The 22,461-nt window shown below is 50.8% G+C and overlaps 1 protein-coding gene across 7 annotated transcripts in view; it reads left to right on the top strand.

The window, feature by feature from the left end:
* PC (pyruvate carboxylase) overlaps positions 1–22,461 on the top strand; it is a 112,133-nt gene that overhangs the window by 65,563 nt on the left and 24,109 nt on the right. The window contains exon 1 of one of the 7 annotated variants that reach the window (XM_016921321.4): positions 15,446–15,539. The exons of the other annotated variants lie outside the window; for them this stretch is intronic. The gene's annotated coding sequence lies outside the window, so the exon portion shown is untranslated. Of the gene's footprint in view, positions 1–15,445; positions 15,540–22,461 lie in introns of those variants that run through there. 7 annotated transcript variants of the gene reach the window in all.

Below are 22,461 nucleotides of genomic sequence, written 5' to 3'. Positions count from 1 at the left end.
ATATGCCCACTGTGGCCCGTGTCAGGCTACCAACGTGATGTCACAGCACAGAGCTGGAGTCAGGCAAGCCCGTGGGAGTGAGTCGTGCCCTGGGGTCACAGTGGGGGTCCTCACTGACACGGTGCAGCTGGACAGCAGAATCTCATCTTTCAGGTCGTCTGACTTGTTCTAAGGGTCTGTCAGGGTTGAATCATGCTTGCCAAGTAGCATCTTAAAAGATATTTCCACTGCAGCAGCCCCAGCCCTTCAACCTGGGCTTCTGTGGCCTTCTAATTCTTCCTTCTCTGCCTCCCCTCCACCCACCCCCACATCATCAGCAGCAGATCCAACATGAATACTAAACACTCACAGTTAATACTAAAAGCCAACAATTTTTTTTTTTTTTTTGAGATGGAGTCTTGCTCTGTCACCCAGGCTAGAATGCAGTGGCGCCATCTTGGCTCACTGCAACCTCCACGTCCTGGGTTCAAGCGATTCTCCTGCCTCAGCCTCCCGAGTAGCTGGGAAGCTGGGATTATAGGCGCCCGCCACCGTGCCTGGCTAATTTTTTTGTATTTTTAGTAGAGACGGGGTTTCACCATCTTGGCCAGGCTGGTCTTGAACTCCTGACCTCATGATCCACCCACCTTGGCCTCCCAAAGTGCTGGGACTACAGGCGTGAGCCACTGCACCTGACCAATGCCAACATTTATAATAAAGGCTGCTTATGTGTGAGGCACTATTCTAAGAACTTTACATGCATCAACTAATTTGATCTTTGTAATAACCCTATGAGGCAATTATTTTTGTTGTCTCTGATTTTATTTTATTTTTGAGACAAGGTCTCATTCTATTACCCAGGATGGAGTACAGTGGTGTGATCATAGTTCACTGTAGTCTCGACCTCCTGGGTTCAAACGATGCTCCCACCTCAACACCCCAAGTAGCTGTTACAGTAGGTGTTATACAGGCATGCACCACCATGCCTGGATAATTTTTAAACTTTTTGTAGAAATGGGGTCTCACTATGTTATCCAGTCTGTTCTTGAACTCCTGGCATCAAGTGATCCTTCCACCTTGGCCTCCCAAAGTGCTGGGATTACAGGCATGAGCCACCGTGCCCGGCTGGTTATCTCTGATTTTACACATGAGGAAATTGAAGCCCAAAGGTTAAGCAATTTACCCAGAGTCGGTGGAACCCTGATTTGAACCCAGGAAGTTTGGGCCCTGGGGCGCAACCACCGTTTCCCCTGCCCTGTTACAACAATGTCTGGGATTCTCTTCATGTTTCTTTTCTCCTAAGGCCCAGTTAGGGCCTCAATGCTGCTGGCTCCTTAGGGTCACCAGATGAAATACAGGATGCCCAGTTCAATTGCAATTTCAAATAAGCAACAAATAATTTTGTGCTAGAAGTATGCCCCAAATGTTGTATGGGATATACTTAAAATTTTTTGCTGTTTATCTGAAATTCAGATTTTAACTGAGTGCTTTGCGTGTTAATTTGCTAAATCTGGCAAGTGTGGGGGCTCACGCTTGCAATCCCAGCACTTTGGGAGGCTGAGGCGGGAGGAATGCTTGAGCCCAGAGTTCAAGACGAGCCTGGACAACATAGTGAGACCTCATCTCTACAAAAAATTAAAAAATTAGCTGGGCTACTAGAGAGGCTGAGGTGGGAGGATCACTTGAGCCTGGGAGGTCGAGGCTGCAATAAGCTCTGATCAGGCCACTGCAATCTAGCCTGGGCAACAGAGCAAGACCCTGTCTCCAAAAAAACAAAACAAAACAAAACAAGTAAATTTGTTCATCTCTCAGCACGTGGCCCCATAGCCTTATCTTACTTGGGAAGAGTCAGGGGGATGGGAGGAGGCTGAAGCAACACACTTGCTGCTCTCATTTCCCTGGCCAGGCCCCCTGAGGGCTCAAAATCTCAGATTCATGGTATATTTTAAATGAAAACATCCTTAATATCTAAACCCCAAATGTGCCTAACTTCTGCTTTTTTCCTCTAAAGAAAGAATGTTAGAAGAGCGTTATGTAGGAACATGCCAAAATACAGATTGAAAACTGCCGTGTGTCTCCTCTCCAAGGTCAGCTAATCACAGCAGAAATTCACGACATCTCTCATAGACTCAGTCTAACATGTTGCTATTCCAGAACAATCTCTTGATTCAGAAGACTAAATTCTTGTAAAACTCCCTCAGAGGGAAATGGCACTGCTTTTTCCGCCGTTGTCAACAGGAGAAAGAAGTGGGTATACAAACCAAGAGACATAAACCGGACAAGGAACTGGAGAATGCGGGCGTCGATCCTGCTACCTCTCTTATGCTAAGCGAGCGCTCTACCGCCTGAGCTAATTCCCCACTGGCACTGCTTTTTCTTATCCGTATCTTTTGCTGATCAGGCTGGCCGGACATTTTTCTTAAAGTTCAATCTCTCATCTCTGATGCAGCTCGCGCTCATTATTGCCATCCTTGGAGCAGCTGTGGCAAACGAGTAGCTTGGATGTCAGTAGGAAGTCTTGTCTCTACAGGCTGACCTGCCTGGACTGTTGCTTTACCCTTTTGGTTGTGCGTTCTAGAACGTGATGCCTGTGCTTGTCAGCCTTGATGAGTCACATTGAAAAAGCTCTTAGTCATCCCAGGCCCTGGCTGAGTCAGTGTATTGGGTGACACCTGTGGCCAAGCACTGGCTGTTTTACAACTGAGACTGTCCCAGAACTCTTAGGCACTCTGGTCTCAGGGGAAGTGTTCTTCATCTAGTTCAAGGCCAGTCTTTCACCCGAGCCTCGCAGCCTTGTTCCCGGACTCGCCCCACCTTTTATTCTCATCCTTCCTTCTTCAACTTGTCATTCCCTCTCAACTCCTTCCCCTTCCTCTTCCTATAACTTGCTAAACATCCTCCCAAGCGTCTGCCACGGGTATAACACAGAATGGATTCATGCCTAGAATACATAAAGATTTATTACAGCTCAGTAAGAAAAAGACAACCAGCCCAGCAGAAAAGTGGGCAAATGATGTGAACAGGCAGTTCACAAAAGGAAAAACCTAAAAATATATCCACAATCATAAGAAAATAGCCAACTTCAGTAATAATCAGGGGACTGAAAATTAAAATGATACCATTTTATACTACAAGGTTGACAGAAATCAAAGTCTAACAATATAACAGTTGGTAAAGATGTGGGGAGATAGACATTCTGTTGTATTTCTAGTGGCTGTGTAAATTATTAGGATAACTACCTTGGAGACTTATTTGGCAATGTTGATATTAAAAACTTGCCTATTGGCTGGGTGCAGTGGCTCACGCCTGTAATCCCAGCACTTTGGGAGGCTGAGGTGGGTGGATCACCTGAGGTCAGGAGTTCACGACCAGCCTGACCAACGTGGTGAAACCCGTCTCTACTAAAAATACAAAATTAGTCGGGCATGGTGGTGCATTCCTGTAATCCCAGCTACTCGGGAGGCTGAGGCTGGAGAATCGCTTGAACCCGGGAGGCGGAGGTTGTGGTGAGCTGAGATCGCACCATTGTACTCCAGCCTGGGCAACAAGAGCGAAACTCCGTCTCAAAAAAACAAAACAAAACAAAACAAACAAAAAACAAAAAAAAAACTTGCCTATTAGGTGGGCACAGTGGCTCATGCCTGTAATCCCAGCACTTTGGGAGGCCAAGGTGGGCAGATCACCTGAGGTCAGGAGGTAAAGACCAGCCTGGCCAACATGGTGAAACCCTGTCTCTACTAAAAATACAAAAAAAATTAGCTGGGCATGTTGGCGCACATCTGTAATCCCAGCTACTCAGGAGGCTGAGCCAGGAGAATCACTTGAACCCGGGAGGCAGAAGTTGCAGTGAGCCGAGATTGCGCCACTGCACTCAAGCTTGGGCGACAGAGCGAGACTCTGAAAACAAAAACAAAAAAACACCCCATGCCTATTGTCTGATGCAGCAATTCCAATTCTAGGTATATGTCCTAGAGAAATTTTTGCACATTTTCCATATGGGGTCAAAGTTATTCATTTTTTAACACTTTTAATTGACTACTTTTATATAGACACAAAAATAGAGCAAATAGTATAATGAACTCTATGTACCTGTCGCCCAGCTTCAACAATGATCATTTTGTCAGCCTATACAACACAGTTCTTAATTGCTAAAAATTGGAAACAACCGCGGCGGGGGAGGTGGCTCATGCCTGTAATCCCAGCGCTTTGGGAGGCTGAGGTGGGTGGATTGCCTGAGGTTGGGAGTGGAGTTCGAGATCAGCCTGACCAACATGGAGAAACCCCATCTCTCCTAAAAATACAAAATTAGCCGGGCATGGTGGCACATGCCTGTAGTCCCAGCTACTCGGGAGGCTGAGGCAGGAGAATCGCTTGAACCTGGGAGGCAGAGGTTGCACTGAGCCAAGATCACGCCATTGAACTCCAGCCTGGGTGATAGAGTGAGACTCCATCTCAAAAAAAAAAAAAAAAGATGAAACTGCCTTATTTATTTATTTATTTTTTGAGATGGAGTCTCGCTCTGTCACTCCAGCCCAGGCAACAAGAGTGAAACTCCATCTCAAAAAAAAAAAAAAAAAAAAAATTGGAAACAATCTATTTGTCACTGCCTTAGTCTGGGCTGCTATAACACAATACCATAGGTTCATTAAACAGCAGAAATGCATTTCTCACAGTCCTAAAGACCAGAAAGTGCAAGATCAAGTGTCAGCAGATTCAGCGTCTGGTGAAGGCCCACTGCCCGGTTCATAGATCACTGTGTTCTCACAGACAAAGGGGAAACAGAGTTGTCTGATCTCTTCTGTGAGGCTTCTAATCCCATTCAGGAAGGCTCTGCCACCAGCCGCTAATCTTCTCCCTGAGGCCCCACCTTCTGACACTGCCACATTGGTTAGGGTTTCAGCATAGGAATTTGGTGTGGACACAAACATTCAGGCAATAGCAGTCCCTCATTCGGCATGTACAGATTGCGATATGTCTAATAGAACATTGTACAGTCATTCGTGAGGTAGGTCTACTGTATTAACATGGAGAGATTTCAAATATATATTGGGTAAAACAAGTTAAAATGATTATATCATTTATGAAAAAAATTAGAACATATGGTTATGGGCACACAAATATCCAGGTGAAATCAACAAAGGGGAAGTAGTAACTCTGCATTGTGGGCCCCCTGGGAGAAAAGGAGAAAAGGACCCGGAATGGTATTAGGAAGAATCACAAAGGAACTGCACCTGTTTGCAGAGTGTGGTTTTTTTCCCTTTTGGTAAGTTTAACTTTTATTTTATCAAAATAATACATGTGAGACTGGGCACGGTAGCTCATGCTTGTAATCCTAGCACTTTGGGAGGCCAAGGCAGGCGGATCACTTGAGGTCAGGAGTTGGAGACCAGCCTGGCCAACATAGTGAAACCCCCATCTCTACTAAAAATACAAAAATATTAGCTGGGCGTGGTGGCGGGTGCCTGTAATCCCAGCTACTCGGGAGGCTGAGGTGGGAGAATTGCCTGAACCTGGGAGGCGGAGATTGCAGTGAGCCGAGATCCTGCCACTACACCCCAGCCTGGGTGACAGAGTGAGATGCTCTCAAATAATAATAATAATACATGTGGACACTTCTGAAAGTCAGATTGTACCCTGAGGCTCATTTGCCCCCGCCACCCCTGTCCCACTGCCCTCCCCATGAGTGCCTCCCAGAGGCTGCCCTGCAACTCCTGTTCCCCACGGCATTGCTCTGTTTAGTGGTCTCCTTTGATGGAAGATTGAGCTCACTTTTACTGCCCTCCCTACCTCAAACCCTGCCCCACACATGTACCCACTTTCCCTCCCTTCACCCTGCATGGTTATATAGAACCACTTTTAAGTACATTTTCAGAATTTACATTTTTGTTTTGTTTTGTTTTTTGAGATGGAGTCTCACTCTGTCACCCAGGCTGGGGTGCGGTGTCGCGATCTCGGCTCACAGCAACCTCCGCCTCCTGGGTTCAAGTGATTCTCCTGCCTCAGCGTCCTGAGTAGCTGGGATTACAGGCATGCACCACCACGCCCGGCTAATTTTTGTATTTTTAGTAGACACGGGGTTTCACCATGTTGGTCAGGGTGGTCTCGAACTCCTGACCTTGTGATTTGCCCGCCTGGGCCTCCCAGAGTGCTGGGATTACAGGTGTGAGCCACTGCACCCAGCCAAGATTTTACATTGTTAACATTAAGTTAATATTCACATCTGAAAATACAGAATGTCTACTATGGTAGCATTAACTTTTCATTTTCCTGGAGTTGATGTTCATCCCCAGACAAGTTGTGCGTTGCCATCTCCTCTTCATTCTTTCGGAGACACCAGGTAATCTGCCTTTTTGTTTGTTTATTTAAGGCCACATCCCCAGGAGCTGCTGTCCAGGTGCCTGGCGGGTCTCCAGGCCTGTGGACAGCGAGCGACCTGGGCCTCCCTCCCCATCGCCGTGGGAGTTCCCTTTGCCTCCTCTGTGCTGGCTGCCCAGGTGCCTGGATCCCTTGTCTTCCTTATTCTTGGTTTATTTAGTCCTTTGTTTTGTTCGTGCCCATCCCTGGGCTTCTTGGGCAGACAGGCTCACAGGTGGCACACCTCCCAAGGCCTGGCGTGTCTCAAAAGATTGGTATTTCACCCCCACTGGATTAGTAGTCTAACTGGATAGAGGACTCCAGCTTGGGAAGCGTTTTCCCTCCAAAATTGGAGGACATTACTCCAGAAGCTTCTGACTCCATGTCACTGCTGAAGACAGTTGTGTGTGACCCTTGGTCTTCAGAAGTGTGGTAGGCTGGAGATGGCCTCCAAAGGTACCCAGGTCCTAATCCTAGTTGTTACCTTAGAAGGAAGAAGGGCTTTTTCAGATGTGATGAAGGATTCTGACCTGGAAAGGTGATCCCGGATCATCCAGGTGGGCCCCGAATGCCATCACAAGCGTCCTTAGAGGACAGAGACCTATGCCGAGGAGAAGGCGATGTGGAGACAGAGCCAGAGGTGGGAGTGATGTGGCCACGAGCAAAGGAGCCCGGCAGCCATAGAGGCTGGAAAAGACTCGGGAGGGATTCGTTGCAGGCCCTCGGAGGGGCGCAGCCCTGCCCTCACTTGGTTTCGGCCTGTGAAAGTGATGTTGGATTTTTGACCTCCCAAACTGAAAGAGAATATGTTTCTGTTGTCTTAAGCCACCAGGTTTGTGGTAATTTGTTACCGTAGCGACAGGGAACTAAAATACAAGAAGGTTATGAGACCCCTTCTGATCTTTCTTCTGGGTGGGACTTTTGGCATCACTCCAGGCGCTCCAAGACCTTACCACATGGATACGCGTCCTTCAGTCCCGGGAGACTTTCCAGCAGGATTCCCCTGCCCCTGGCTCTCTCGTCTCCCCTTCCGGGAGTCCCAGGCAGCTGGATGCTGGACTTGCTGGACTGAGTCTCTTATTTTCTTATCTTTTCTCCTATTTTCCATATGTTAGTCTTTCTGGGTAATGTCCCAAACTATCTTCTAATTCTCTATTTATTATGTTTAAAAATTTTGCAACTCTATTTTTAATTTCCTAGAGCTCTTTCTTGTTGCCTTTTTAAAATAGCTGCCGCCTCTTACTTAATGGATGCAATAGCTTTTCTTGTTTCTCTGAGGAGATAAATTATAGTTTTTCTGAGTATCTGTTCTCTATATTACTTTTCTCCTCAATGTTCCTGTTTTTTAAAAATCCCAATTTGTTTTGGTGAATTTTTTGGTCATTTCCTCAAATATCTGGTGGTGGTTCGCTGACCGTTCACACTGAAAAATGAGACACCAACACCCATTGGCAAGTCTGTGTTGGGGTGGAGCTTGGTGGACCCTGGTCCTCTCGCTGGGAGATGAGACTGGGCTCCCTGGGGAGCCCACTGCATGCCAGTAGCTGCAGGACTCCTGGTTCCTGGAATGGAAGCTTCCAGTTCGCTGCCTGGAAAAGAGCCCAGTAAGCACTCTGTGGAGCCGAGAGGACCTTCCACCCATTCCCCAACAGCCATGTGATGCCTCACCTCCTGGGCCAGCCCTGATGGCCGGGGCTGGAGCCTTGTATCTTGGGAAAGACGCTGTGGCACAGTGGTCAAAGGCAGGACCCTAGGTTCTGAAGCCAGGGGCGTGCACCGTGGCACTGACACATCCTAGCAGCGTGCCTTCCTGCCTTCGTCTCTGGAGCGGGCTGGGATGACTCCCAGGTCTCTGCAGCTCAGAACTCTTTACACAGGAGACTCACTGTCTAGCTGTCTGTTCTTTCCAGCCGGATACTCTTCAGGTTCAAAGCTGAGTCACTGTTTCTACCCACATTGGCTTCGCGTTCTTTAATTCGGTGTTGCCATCGTTCACCTTAAAACCCAGGGCCACCCTTCCCTGCTGCCTCTCTGCCTCCCATCTAATGGGTGCTGTTGATGCCACCTCCTAAGTATTTCTTGGCACAGTCCCTCTTCATTCCTACTCCCACCACCGTGGTTCAGGTCCTCATTGTCTCTTGCCCACATTAGAACATCTTCCTAGCTGACCTTCTACTTCTCATCTTTCCTTCTCAAATCCAGCTTCCCCAGAGCTGCCACAGTGGTCCCTCTCAGTTGCAAATCTGTCTCCCTGCTGCCTGGTATTTCCATAGCATCCCAACATAGAGGACACTGCCCAAGCTGCTGGTGGGGCTCACTAGCTCTGGACTGAGTCTCAGGCTCAGCCCTTAGGCTCCTCTCCCTGCCTGCACTCCCTGCCTCAGCGGGCCACGCCAGGCTGTTTGCTTCCTGCCTTATCTGCCTTTGCTCCAGCCGCCCCAGCACCTGGACCTCCTCCCCTCCTCTGCCTGCCCCCCTCCCTCCCCTCTTCTCCCTCTGGACGTCCCTTCCTCCTCCCACCCCGGAGTCTTTCCTTCAGGCCATCTTGCTAACTCTTCCCTGCTCTCCACGCAGGCGTGGCCCGCCTCATCACCCTTCACTTCTCATCTCTGCTGCCTCTCACTCAGCCTGCCCCAGCCAGCTGATCACAGTCCCAAATAGCGACATGCTCTGAAAGCCACCGCTGTGGCCTGCATCAGGATGTACGGATGAGAGGGGGGTATTTTTACCATCATTGTGCTTCTCCAGCCCCTGGTGTTAGGGTCTGTATAGGTTCTGGTTATTTGTAGGCAACCTGGGTGTATTAGATTCCTACAGCTGCCATCACAGGGTGCCAAAAGCTGGGTGAAAACAACGGTGACTTCTTGCCTCACATCTGGAGGCCAGAAACCCCAAATCAAGGTGTGAGCAGGGCCGTGCTCTCTCGGATGGCTCTGGGAGGGTCCTGCCTGGCCACTGCCAGCTTCTGGTGTTTGCCAGCAGTCCTTGGCCTTCCCTGACTTGTAGCTGCCTCACTCCAGTCATGTGGCCGTCATCTCCTGTGTCTTCACATCTTCATTCTGCGTGTGTCTGTGTCCAGATTTCCCCCTTTTTATAAGGACACCAAGCATATTGGATTAGGGCCACCCTAATGACTTTATTTTTACTTGATTACCCTATTTCCAAATAAGGTCACTTTTTTTTTTTTTTTTTTAGATAGAGTCTCACTGTTGCCCAGGCTGGAGTGCAATGGCGCCATCTCGGCTCACTGCAACCTCTGCCTCCCGGGTTCAAGCAAATTCTCCTGTCTCAGCTTCCCGAGTAGCTGAGATTATAGGCACCCACCACCACACCTGGCTAATTTTTTGTATTTTTTGGTAGAGATGGGTTTCGCCATGTTGGCCAGGCTAGTCTTGAACTCCTGACCTCAGGTGATCAGCCCACTTCAGCCTCCGAAAGTGCTGGGATTACAGGCGTGAGCCATCGCACCCGGCCCAAATAAGGTCACATTCTGACCTAGGTGCTAGGGGTTAGGACTTCAGTGTATCTTTTTTGGCGGGGGACACAATTCAACCTCTAACACCGGGTGATACCCGCTTGTCCTGAGCTTGACAGGTCCCGAAGTCCCCACGGCCTCTGGGAGGCCCTCTCTAATCCAGCCAGCATTCATGTCCTGTCATCTTGGAACGAGGGGAATTGAGTGGGGAGCAGGTCTTGTGTAGCTCTCCAGCAGGGGTGGGGTGGCCTGAAGAGGGTCGGGAAACGTCCTGGGCCACCTGCAAGTGTCTGCTGGGTCCTGGCATCTTCCTCCCTGCAAAGATTGTCCAGTTCTGTTTAGAATTGAGTCTTTGGTGCCCCTAGCCTCTGTCGCCCCTCGCAGCCCTGAAACTCAGCTTCCCTGGTTCCCATTGCCAGGCTGCGTCTGAGTCCTTTTGGGCTTTAGTGACAAAATACCACAGGCTGGGTGGCTTTTAAACAACAGACATTTATTTCTCACAGTTATGGAGGCTGGAAGTCCAAGATCAAGGTTTTAACATATGGGTGTGGGGGGCACAGGCACGCTCTGCATTTGTCTGGGAGGTGCTTTTTGCTGACATTGTCCTTCGGACCCTCTCTCTGTCCTGTCAACATCACTTTGGGCTCTAATCGATACGTATGGGACATTTGTGTGTCCCACTAGTATGTGTGTGCTGTTCCCAGGAGGGGCCAAGCCTTACTAATCTTTATCTGAATGCTCCATAATATTTCTAGGTAAATCTTTTTTTTTAACTAATTGATTAATTATTTTTTGAGACAGGGTCTTGCTCTGTTGCCCAGGCTGGAGTGCACTGGGACCATCATGGCTCACTGCAGCCTCAACCTTCTAGGTTCAAGCAATCCTTCTGCCTCAGGCTTCCAAGCAGCTGAGACTATCTATGGGCACCACCATGCCCAGCTAATTTTTTTTTTTTTTTTTTTTTTGAGATGGAGTTTTGCTCTTGTTGCCCAGGCTGGAGTGCAATAGCATGATCTCAGCCCACCGCAACCTCTGCCTCCCACGTTCAAGCGATTTTCCTGCCTCAGCCTCCCAAGTAGCTGGGATTACAGGCGTGTGCCACCATGCCCGGCTAATTTTGTATTTTTAGTAGAGATGGGGTTTCTGCATGTTGGTCAGGCTGGTCTTGAACTCCCAACCTTAGGTGATCCACCCGCTTCAGCCTCCCAAAGTGCTGGGATTACAAGTGTGAGCCACGTGCCAGGCCACACCCAGCTAATTTTAAAAAGTTTTTTTTAAAATTTTTTGGCAGAGACAGGATCTCAATATGTTGCCCAAGCTGATCTCAAACTCCTAGACTCAAGTGATACCCCTGCCTCGGCCTCTTAAAGTGCTGAGATTACAAGCATGAGCCACCACGCCTCACGGGGAATCTTAACAGCCTCATGCCACTCTGCAACCTCATTGTGACCTGAAGTATTTCTTCACTGATTCATTCCCTCAGACATTTATTTAATTCTGGTCTTACGCACTGTACAGAGTGCCAGGGAGATGTGGGGACAAAAGAGACCAGGGATCCTGTGCCCAGGGCCCTAACAGTGTCTATTAAAGGAGACAAGACGGGTCAACAAATCTTTATAACATTAAATGCTCTTTGCTGAGGACACAGACGCCACGGAGACCTCATGGAGAGCCCCCTGAGCAGGACGACGGGTGGGGCACAGACAAGGACAGAGCTGAGGGAGGTGGCTGCCCGGGGAATATAGGGAAGGCATTCCTGAGCCTACTCCTATAGGATGTGGAGGAATGGGGACAAGTGACCTTCCCATGTGAGCCCTGCCCACGCCCCATGCTGCAGGGTCGGCAGGAAGCTGGCTCCTCGTGCGCCAGGGGGCAGTGTTGGCCCTGAAATTCTTCACTGCTTTCCAGTGAGGCTGGGATGGAGCAGCCACCTCACTGCAGGCCCTCGGGACCCCTCACTCTGCTTTCTCTGAGACCCCCTTTGTCCCCCAGTCCACAAGTCCCGAGACCATGGCGCCAGTCGCCTCGGTGCCACCCTTTCCCCCTCGGCTGCTCCTTTGAATAGAGGGTTGCCAGGGCGATGAGGAGCCCTGCTGGCACTGTTCACTGCTGTTCGTCGCCGCAGTGCCACTTGGAGCAGCCGGTGCTCCTGGGGGCCCAGAGCCCGGCCAGCTGAGCCTCGGCGAGCACCCGTGCTGTGTCTGTTTCCGTCTTTGGTATTGTCTCTCTCCTGTCTTCTGTGTCTGTCACCTGCATTGTTTCCAGCGTCCTCCCTTCTGCCCCCCCTGCCCAGAAATCTCAGCCTCAGTCTGTCCTCTCTTGGGTGCTTTGATATCAGCCGTGGCAGCCCTGAGAGCCAGGTGGAGTCGTTCTTTCATCTGTCCCTCTTGGCTGCCAGCCCTGGGGCCCATCGGACATGTTTAGAGCAGAGCCACCTGGGGAGAGCGGCCCCATCCGTCAGAGCTGCCACCGCTGCAGCCCCGAGTGCTCTGCCAAGAGCTCTTTCTTTCTGGTTCTGACCTGCTTTCACTGGCAGCTGTGGAGCCCAGCTGGGGGTAGGGGCACAGCCTGGTGCGGGTGCTGGTGCTGGGGGCAGCTGGGCCCATAGGAAGTAGGTGTGTGGAGCTTTGTTGGTTCGGAGGTTCCTGGGGCCTGTTTCTGAACCACACTTCTTTCTTCTCTGCCCTCTGCTGCTCTCCAGCACACCTCTGAGGATTTGCTGAGGGACCCAGGTGCTCTGCTGGGCTTTCAGAACCAACTTGCTGGCCACCCGCCCCTGAAGCAGGGCCTGGCCTTTCCCTTCCTCTGCGGCCTCTTGCCCACTGCTGCCCTCTGAGGCTGCAGGAGACGCTCTGTGAGGACAGGAATATGTAGGACGAAGCGATGTGGGGCCTCAGCTGCAGCAGCTGTTAGGTGGCGCCCTGCCCTGGTCCCCAGAAAGGCTGCTGAGCACTGGGGCCATGTTGTTGTCTGGAACAAAACTTGGGGGATGATAGCCTGACAGCAGGATTCTGTGCTCCTTCTGGTTGCAAGAGGCATCCTGGGAGATGTAGTTCAGGTCTGAAGTAGTGGGATTTCAGGGACATTTTGATGATTTATTAGACAAATTGAAACTGCCTTGGCTTATCTGGGACATGTGACTGCTGACATTGTTCGTCAGCTCTCGTTGGGAAGCTCTGAGTGCCACTGGTGGCCCTGCTGGAGGCCAGGCAAGTGACAGACAGTTTTATCAGAAGTGGGGTTTTTGGTTTTGGTATTTTGGTTTCCAAGTGCCTGTCACACTGTGCTCCTGATGAAAGCCGTGACTTACTCCTTTGCTTGAGTGAAGAGTCCATAGGCCAACTCTGATGGGTCCGAGCTCCTGCTCTGGAGGGGGCCATATGAAGCGGGCTCCAGGCCGGCTCTGCTGGTGGCCTGGGTGTGTCACTTAATCCCACTGCGCCTGGTCCCTTACCTGTACAGGGAGGTGATGAGGGGCTGTGAGGGTTACTGAGTGAGTCTGCATGAAGAGCCACAGTGGCCCCTGCCTGGCAAGGAGCAAGGCTCTGCTGGGGTCACTGCCCACCATTGTGCCCTCCTCCACTGGCACTGGCCGGGCACCAGGTGGAGCTCAGTGAGTATGTGTTGTGTGCTATGGAAGCGGCAGCTCTGTCAGGAGCGGGGCAGGTGACGGCCAGGCCCTCGCCCTGCCTCAGCCTGCAGGTCGTCGTAGGTGCCTTCCTGACTCCCTTCTGGAAGGGGAATGCTGAGTTATTGATCTGAAGCTGAAGCTGGGAGGGAAATGGAAGCTGTGGAGTCACCCGAGAGGCAGCAGGGGAGGAAGCAGGTGCCCCACACACTACTGGCTTCACTGTGGCTCATTCTTGCTTGCAAGGAGTTATTTACACGTCCCAAGTGACAGTCAAAGCTGTCTTATTTCTTGGTCTCTTACGCACAACCCGAGGCCAAGAAAAGGGATCTGTCAGCTGGCATTTGCAGAAAATAGCAAGTGGGTCTCTGGGCTGTCAGCTCTCTGGAGAGGAAAACAGGGTGAAGGATCTTTGGGTGATGGTGGTTGCTTTTCTCTCACTCACTCACTACTGTTTCCCCATTTCTGAGGTCAGAAAGGGAGAGCTTTGCTTGTGTGTATCACCAGGAGCAAGCAAGACAGTGGCATCCCCCGAGGCGTGTAACTGTAACCTGAGCTGGTTGCTGGCCCTGGCAGCATCCCAGAATGCCCTTCACACCTGGGGCTCTAGCAGCCTCCCTTGAAGAGTTGTGGCTCAGCTCGAGGGAGCAGGAAACGGCTCTGTGGGTTCTGTTAGTAAAGCCCTCTGCATTTCCAGGGAAGCTTCTCAGCCAAACTTGACAACCTTGAGAACTTCTTGATTGCCATCCACCAACCAAATACGCAAAAGCAGGGCGCAGCATGGGACTGCAGCATGGGACTGCAGCATGGGACCGCAGAGGGAGCCTGGCCCCAGCCATTGCTGCCCCCTGCTTCCTGTGCCTGGCCATCGCCTATTCTGTGCCCTGCTGTGAAGATGGCAGGAAGTGCCTGGAATGGTGCCAGCCAGAAGGGCTGCAGACTGGTGGCACTTTCTGGGAATGTGCCATTGTGAGTTGAAAGGCTGGCATACTCCAGTGTCTGGGCTTGGTTTCATACAGCCTGAGGACCGGGAGTGTCATTAATACCAGAGGCAAGGCTTCTGGGGGTCTCAGGAAGGCCGTCTCCCACCCTCTGCTGCCACTTCCTAGGGTCACCATAGGCGCCTCCAGCTGCAGGGGTTCCTTCTTCTATACCCCAAGTGCTGTGCAGAGGCCCCTGCTCCCTTCGGCTTTGGGGAATGGTCTAGTATTGGGGAGCAGGGGGAGTCTGCCCACCCAGCTCCTCCCTTTGAACCATCCCAGACCCCTCAAGCTCAGCATACCCAGAGTCGGCTTATTCCACCGTAACCTTGAAGACCCTGCTTCCTGGAGAGAGGGTGGTGTGAGGGGGCCACGCCCATCTTACAGTGCGGTTTCTCCCAGCCAATGTTGATTCTGGAAAGGCCTGGGTTTCAGATCTGGGAAGGCAGTGCCATTCGATAAGGAAAAACTGGGTTAACCAAGTTCTAGGAAGGGTGCAGGCGCCCTGGGAATGCAGTGGTGTTTCAGTTCATCTTTATGTCTGTTGGGCCCCATCCGTGCCTGGCATTGTGTGCGGGTCAGGGAGAGACAGGTTGGTGGTGGGGGTCTTGTGTGACCACAGCGGTGAGCTTAGTTTCAGGGCCATGCCTAGGTTCTAAGGAGCAGTGCAGCCCTCACCCTCCGTCATTCACAGCAGCTCCTGACAGCCTTCCCCAGCCCCACACTGCCTGCTGGCCAACATTTCTGTGTCTTCCGCCTCACTCGGCAGCACATCCCAAATCCATCACAGAAACCTGCCCTCCCCTCTCTGACTGCCTCCTGTCTCAGACCACCTCCCTCATCATCTTGCCAGGTCCCTAGGGGGCCGAGGGAGCAGGCTGTGGGCTGTGGATCAGCTACTCTCTGCGTGACCCAACCTCCCGCCTCCCTGCAGCCAGCGGCCCATGCCTCTAGGCCTCAGGTTCACAGCCTCTAGGCTCACTGCTGCCCCTTCCCCTGATTGCAGCCCAGGCCTCCAGCAGCCTCGTGTTGGGGAATTTTGTATTCTGGGCCAGTAACCTCAGGCAGAAGAGCAGCTGTCTGTGTCTGACACCCTCCTCTGTGCACTGAAGGCCGGTACAGGGTGAGTGCTCTGGGACAGGTGCCCCCCTCTCTGCAACACCTGACACTCCCAACTGCTTTTGTTTGGGGTGGGTCTTCCTTTGCAGAGGAATGTTGGGGACAGGTTTCTGCATTGGCAAAAGCACGTGGTGTCCTCGGGCCTGTGTGTTTGCTCCAAGTGTATGTGGGCATCGCACCTGCTGGCTCCCCTATGCAGTGAACTCTGCTAAGCATTGGGTGCGTGGTCAGCCTGGCTTGGTGGGTGGGCTGCCTGTGCTGCCTTCACCCCAGGACGGCCTGGCCTGTGGGGAGGTCAGCATGGAGCTGCATCATGGTGCGAGTGGGAGGGCGCAAGTGTGTGGGCCTTCCAGCTGTGTGGGGCCGGGGGCTTCCTCCCTGGCCCTCTGTTCATCTGGGAAGGGAGGGAGTTGGGAAGATAGTGACAGCAGCTGATGTTTATCACCCAGGCATGGCGCTTTAGCTGTACTGTCTCAGTCGACACCCAGGATGACCTGCTTAGGGTGGGCTGGTGGAACCCCGTTTTACAGATGTGAAAGCCGGGGCCTCAGAGGTGCCCAAACCATGGAGCTGGGGCAGCCCCCGGCCAGTGGACTGTGGGCCTGCGCTAGGCTGTGCCCCAGAGGAGGCTACTCTCTGTTCCACTTTTCCCTGCTCTGACTTCAGCCGAAGAGCCCTGATCTTTTCCCTTCCATAAACATCTGCCTGGCACGCTGCCACCCAAAGAGCTCCCGTGCCCCGGGGACAGTCCTCTTGGCCTCAAGTCTAGGCCTGCTTTCGCTTCCCTCTGAGGGACACAAGGACTCACGGAGGCATTCCTGTGCCCCCCGCTGCCCACAGCCTCCGGCTCTTGGTGGAGTGGGACTGCTAAGGAATCCTTTACCCACCAAGAAAAAATGAGGATCCAATGCAAGAATGTATGTGAGAGGGGCTGCCGAGGGGGGCGGCGACGTGTCAGCACTCCATCATTTTCCTGCCTGAGCTAAGCAGACACTTGGTGGCCATGCTGTGGGGCAGGGTGCAGCCTTCCCGAGGCTCCGGAGGTGACCGGCCTTTGGCATATCTTCTGAGGAAATCTCTTTCTTTGCATGGAAAAGGCAGTGGGGAGTGAGTGTGGTGTGGAGAGGGGAGGAGAGCAACAAAAATGACCTGTTTACCCACAAACCACGGGTAAGTGCCCCTGTGGTCGCAGTGTAAACCCACCCAGGTGGGAGGAAAGGACTGGGGCTCCCTGGAAAAAGCTTGAAACTGCCCTGGAGGTTTGAGAATCTCGGTGCCAGTGGGCTGCTGCCAGCTGTGAGGCTGCTCACCTATAGGCAGGCCAGCAGGTGAGGAGGGGGAGGGTGCTAGGCTCCTGGGAGACACATAGCCAAGTCCTCCCACCCAAGGAGTCGGTGTAGCAGGAGCTCCCTTCGCCTTTTCCTGCGGAGCTCTTCCTGTCCCTTCTGTATATTTCTTCTTTTTTTTCTAATTGTAAATAATGCATCCCCAATGGAGAAAATATGGAAATTTTCCATATGGAAATATAGAAAAGCATAAAGAAGGAGGAAAACACAACTCTACAGCAATTCCATAGCACGTGGGAGTGAGGAGGGTGGCATGCAAGCAGTCCTACAGTTGTTGCCATTCCTTTAAAAAAACTTCATGAGATCATGTTGTTTACCATTAAATTTTCTTGGCTTCACATTACATCACAAGCATTTCCCATGTCATCAAAACCTGTGCAAACACATTATTGTTAATGGTTACATAATGTCTGTGGGAGCCAGGATGTGGAATCTTTAAATTGCTTCTCATGATTTTCTGTTGTAAATAATCTTGCTTTGAACATCTTTCTGCGTACATCTTGGTTCCCATTTTGGAATATTTCCTGGGGTTGGATTTCTGGAATAGTAATGACTGGGCTCAGGGGCATAACCCGCCACCACGCCTAGCTAATTTTTTTGTATTTTTTAGTAGAGATGGGGTTTCACCGTGTTAGCCAGGATGGTCTCCATCTCCTGACCTCGTGATGTACCCGCCCTGGCCTCCCAAAGTGTTGGGATTACAGGCGTCAGCCACTGTGCCCGGCTTTTTTTGTTTTGTTTTGTTTTGTTTTGTTTTTGAGATGGAGTCTCGCTCTATCACCCAGGCTGGAATGCAATGGCGCGATCTCGGCTCACTGCAACTTCCGCCTCACAGGCTCAAGCAACTCTCCTGCCTCAGCCTCCCGAGTAGCTGGGACTATAGGCGCCCACTATCATGCTGGGCTAATTTTTGTACTTTTAGTAGAGACGGGGTTTCACCATGTTGGCCAGGGTGGTTTTGAATTCGTGACCTCAAATGATCCGCCTGTCTCAGCGTCCCAAAGTGCTGGGATTACAGGCGTGAGCCACTGCGCCTGGCCGGGCATAAATACCTTAAAGGCTCTTGATAAGTTTTGCAAACAGCTTCCCGGAGAAGCTGCCGTGATGCTCAGCAGTGCCTGCGGGCCGCCTCCTGAAGGCCTTCCTGGCGCTCAGCACTGCATTTACAAAGCTCCCAGGCAGGAGTGGCACCTCATGGTTGTATTTTGAATCTCTTGCTTTCTCGTGGGTTCAAGAGCCACTTGTGTTTGCTGTCTTGTTGCTGTGCTTGTCCCGAAGGCTCCCCTCGCCTCTTCCTGACTTTGCCCTATGTGGTAACTTGAGCTCTTTTGACATGGCCTTTCCCAGCGCTCAGCAGAGTAGACATTTGGTGCCCAGGAGGAGGGTGAGATTTACACCCCACACCTGCTCTCTGATGCCAGTGCCGCCTGCTCCCAGCTGGGAAAGACCTGTCCTCCTCATGGGCAGCATCCGATAACCCGCCTGGAGCAGGGCTTAGAGGATTGTAGATCTGCGTGTGGGAGATAGCAGGGTGATAACGTCTGACGTTCATCCTGCTCTGAGCAGGGTGTGTCTCCACACCTGAGCTCCTCGCTGGTGCTCCCGGCACCTCTTGAGCAGCAGGTGCTGGGGCATGCACTCCCTAAGGTTATCTCCTCCAGCAGCATTAGCGGTGGGTATGGTTCTTTTCACTTGTCAATTTGAAATGATTTCAGACTTTCAGTAAAGTTGCAAGAGTAAGACAAAGAATTCTCGTACCCCTGACCCCAGTTCCCCCAATACTAGCATTTGCTTCATTGTTCCCGTTTTTCCCTGAACCATATGAGTGGGTGTAAATTGCAGACGTGGTGCTCGTGGACCCTTGAGTTCCTCAGTGTTTTTCCCTAAGAATGAGGCTGTTCTCTAACATAACCACAGTCCACTGATCAAGATCAGGAAATTGATATCAACGCAATCCTCTTTCAAACCTGCAGACCTTATTTAAATTGTATCGTTGTCCCCTGATGTCCTCTTAGCAATAGAAACCCGGATCCAATCCAGGATCGTGTGTGGCTCTCGCCATTGTTGCTTTGGTCTCCTTTCATCTGAAACCGTTCTTGCGTCTTTGTCTCTCACGACCTTTGACATGTTTGAAGAGTCCAAGCCAGTTATTCTGTGGAATTTCCCTGAATTTGAGTTTGCCCCTTGCTTTCTCCTGATTAAATTCAGGCCGTGCACGGCAGCGGGAACCCCATCAGGAGGTGTGTGGTGTCCCTTCGGTGCTAGTGATATTAACCTTCATCTCTCGGTCAGCGTGGTGTCCGCCAGGTTTCTCCACTGTGCAATGAATAAGGACAAGGTATATTTTAGAAAGAGGAGGAGCCCAGAGTCCAGCAAGGTTACTCTACCCATGTTCACCATAGCCGGGTGTGACCTGGGTGCCTCCTGGTCACCGCAGTGGCCCCTTCCCAGCCCCCATCTTACCCTGCCTCTGGGAGTCATGCTCTGCCCAACTCGCGCCCCATCCTCCTGAGAGCCGCTTGCTTCTGCCCAGCGACCCGTGCGTCCCTCCCTCCTCCAGGCATCCCCCCTGGGTTCCTTCTTGGCTCTTCCTCCTCGGCCAGACTCTCAACTCCAGTGGGCCTGAAGACGCAGGCCTGACCCACTTCTCCCAGGCTGTTCTCTCCCTGGCTTCAGACACCACCGCCCCTGTGATGCTGCCCAGGTTCTTGGCCCTGCTCTTCCCCCTCTGTGAGCTTGCCTCACTCCCAGCCCTGCCTTTTCTGTCTTGCCCTTCTTATAGCAGGAAAAGTCATCTCCACCCACCCATGCAGGATTTCTTCCTCTACCTTGCTTTCTATGGTGGGTCTCTCGACGAATCTTGTCTGTCATAGCCCAGACGTTTCCTAAGCCCCACCCCGACCCCCATAGCTTCCCCCTGTCAGAGGCTCCGCGTCTCTCAGCTCAGCCTCTGAATTGCCCCAGACATGCGTCGTCTGTCAGCCCCTGCTGCTCGCCAGTCCAGAGAGATCCTTTCCACTGTGCATCGATCATGTCCCTCCTGTCCTGTCCATGGCTGAAGGGAGGCCTCAACCACTGGGCCCTGTCTGTGGCTGCAGCCCCACCTCAGGCCGTGGGCTCACACTTCCCTCTCTCAGGACAGCACCAAGCCTGTTCTTCCTGAGAACTTCACAATTGCTATCCCTTCTTCCTGGAGCTTTCTCTGCGGATCTGTGCGTGGCCGACTTCTCCCCATCCAGGTCCCAGCTTCTGTGTCCCCTCCTCAGAGAGGCCTTTTCTAATATCCAGCCCCCAAACCCCTGCACCCGCCCCAGATCATTCGCAAAATGTCACCTGTTTCTTATCTTCCAGGCACTTGTGATCTGAAATGTTCTGATTTGTGTCTTGTTTTTCTTTTCTTTGCTCCTTTCACTGCCATTCATCTTCCATGAGCAGAACCCTTCACTGTTGTGTTCTCGACTCCTAAGGCTTAGAACTGTGCCTGGCATAAGGTCTGCCCCTAGTGGGGTTTTCTGTTTTTCTCCCCTGGCTGTGGGTCTTTCCTCCTCCTCCTCTTCTCTTTCTTCTACTTATTTCCTTGTTTCTTCTCTTTTCTTTTTCTTCTGTCTTTATTTCCCCTTTTCTAGGTTGTTGGCTATAATATGGCACTAAGGTTTTTGCAATATTTGTTTCATTTCTTGAGTATGTTTTTATGTTCCTTACTTAAAACAAAATGGCTGAGTCAAGTGTTTTAAACTTTTTCTAAGAAATGAATCAGATCGCCCGGGTGTGGTGGCTCACACCTGTAATGCTAGCACTTTGTGAGGCCGAGGCGGGTAGACCACTTGAGGTCAGGAGTTCAAGACCAGCCTGGCCAACATGGTGAAACCCCGTCTTTATTTAAAATACAGCCAGGCGTGGTGGTTCACACCTGTAATCCCAGCACTTTGGGAGGCCGAGGCAGGTGGATCGCCTGAGGTCAGGAGGTCGAGGCCAGCCTGGCCAAGATGGTGAAACCCCGTCTCTACTAAAAATACAAAAATTAGCTGGGCCTGGTGGCGGGTGCCTGTAATTCCAGCTACTCGGGAGGCTGAGGCAGGAGAATCACTCGAACCCAGGAGGCGGAGGTTGCAGTGAGCCGAGATCGCACCATTGCGCTCCAGCCTGGGTGACAGAGCAAGACTGTGTCTCAAAAAAAAAAAAGAAAGAAAAAGAAAAAAGAAAAGAAACAAAACAAAAACAAAATTAGCCGAGCATGGTGGTGCATGCCTATAATCCCAGCTACTTGGGAGGCTGAGGCAGGAGAATTGCCTGAACCTGGGAGGCAGAGGTAACAGTGAGCAGAGATCGTGCCATTGCACTCCAGCCTGGGCAACAAGAGCGAGACTCCGTCTCAAAAGAAAGAAATGAATCAGATGGTTAGATGAGGCCTAGATGCAGGGGTGAAAAGAGTGTGTCTGGTTTGGCTTGGGCTCTGTGCTGGGCAGCTGTCTTTTTAGCCTCCACTGTACCTTGGTTTCCTTCATTTTACAAATGAAGGGCTGGCCAACCTCTGAAGCCTCTTTGCATTCAGGGATGTAAGTTGTCGTCAGTTGATTTAAATATATATATAATATTATATAATTTATATAATATATATATTATATAATTTATATAATATATAATATTATATAAATTATATATTATATATTATATTATATAATATATAATATAATATATAATATAATATATAATATATATTATATTATATAATATATAATATAACATATAATATATATTATATATAATATATAATATATATTATATATTATATATAATATATATAACATATTATATATAATATATGTAATATATATTATATATATTATATATAATATTATATGTAATATATTATATATATAATATATATTATATATATATATTTTAAAGGTGGAGTCTTGCTGTGTCACCCAGACTGGTACAGTGGTGCCATCTCAGCTCACTGCAACCTCCACCTCCCAGGCTCAAGTGCTTCTCCTGCCTCACCCTCCCAAGTAGCTGGGATTACAGGCATGTGCCACCATGCCTGGCTAAGTTTTGTATTTTCTGTAGAGACAGGGTTTCACCATGTTGCCCAGGTGGGTTTCAAACTCTTGAGCTCACACAAATGTGCCTTGGCCTCCCAAAGTGCTGGGTTTACAGGTGTGAGCCACCGTGCCCAACCTGAAGTATTATACTTTTTTTTTTTCCTGGGACAGAGTCTTGATGTCACCCAGGCTGAGGGCAGTGGCACAATCTCAGCTCACTGCAACCTCTGTCTTCTAGGTTCAAGCGATTCTCGTGCCTCAGCCTCCTGAGCAGCTAGAATTACAGGCGTGTGCCACCATGCCCGGCTAATTTTTATATTTTTAGTAAGAGGTGGGGTTTCACCATGTTGGCCAGGCTGGTCTCGAACTCCTGACGTAAGGTGCTCCTCCCACTTCAGCCTCCCAAAGTGCTGGGATTACAGGCATGAGCCACCGCGCCCAACCTGATACTTTTATTTTTTTTGAGACGGAGTCTTGCTCTGTTGCCCAGGCTGGAGTGCAGTGGCACGATCTCGGCTCGCTGCAAGCTCTGCCT

This window comes from Pan troglodytes, chromosome 9 (genome assembly GCF_028858775.2).
Source record: "Pan troglodytes isolate AG18354 chromosome 9, NHGRI_mPanTro3-v2.0_pri, whole genome shotgun sequence".
Lineage (NCBI taxonomy): Eukaryota > Metazoa > Chordata > Mammalia > Primates > Hominidae > Pan > Pan troglodytes.
This window is presented reverse-complemented; position numbering and strand designations above follow the sequence as displayed.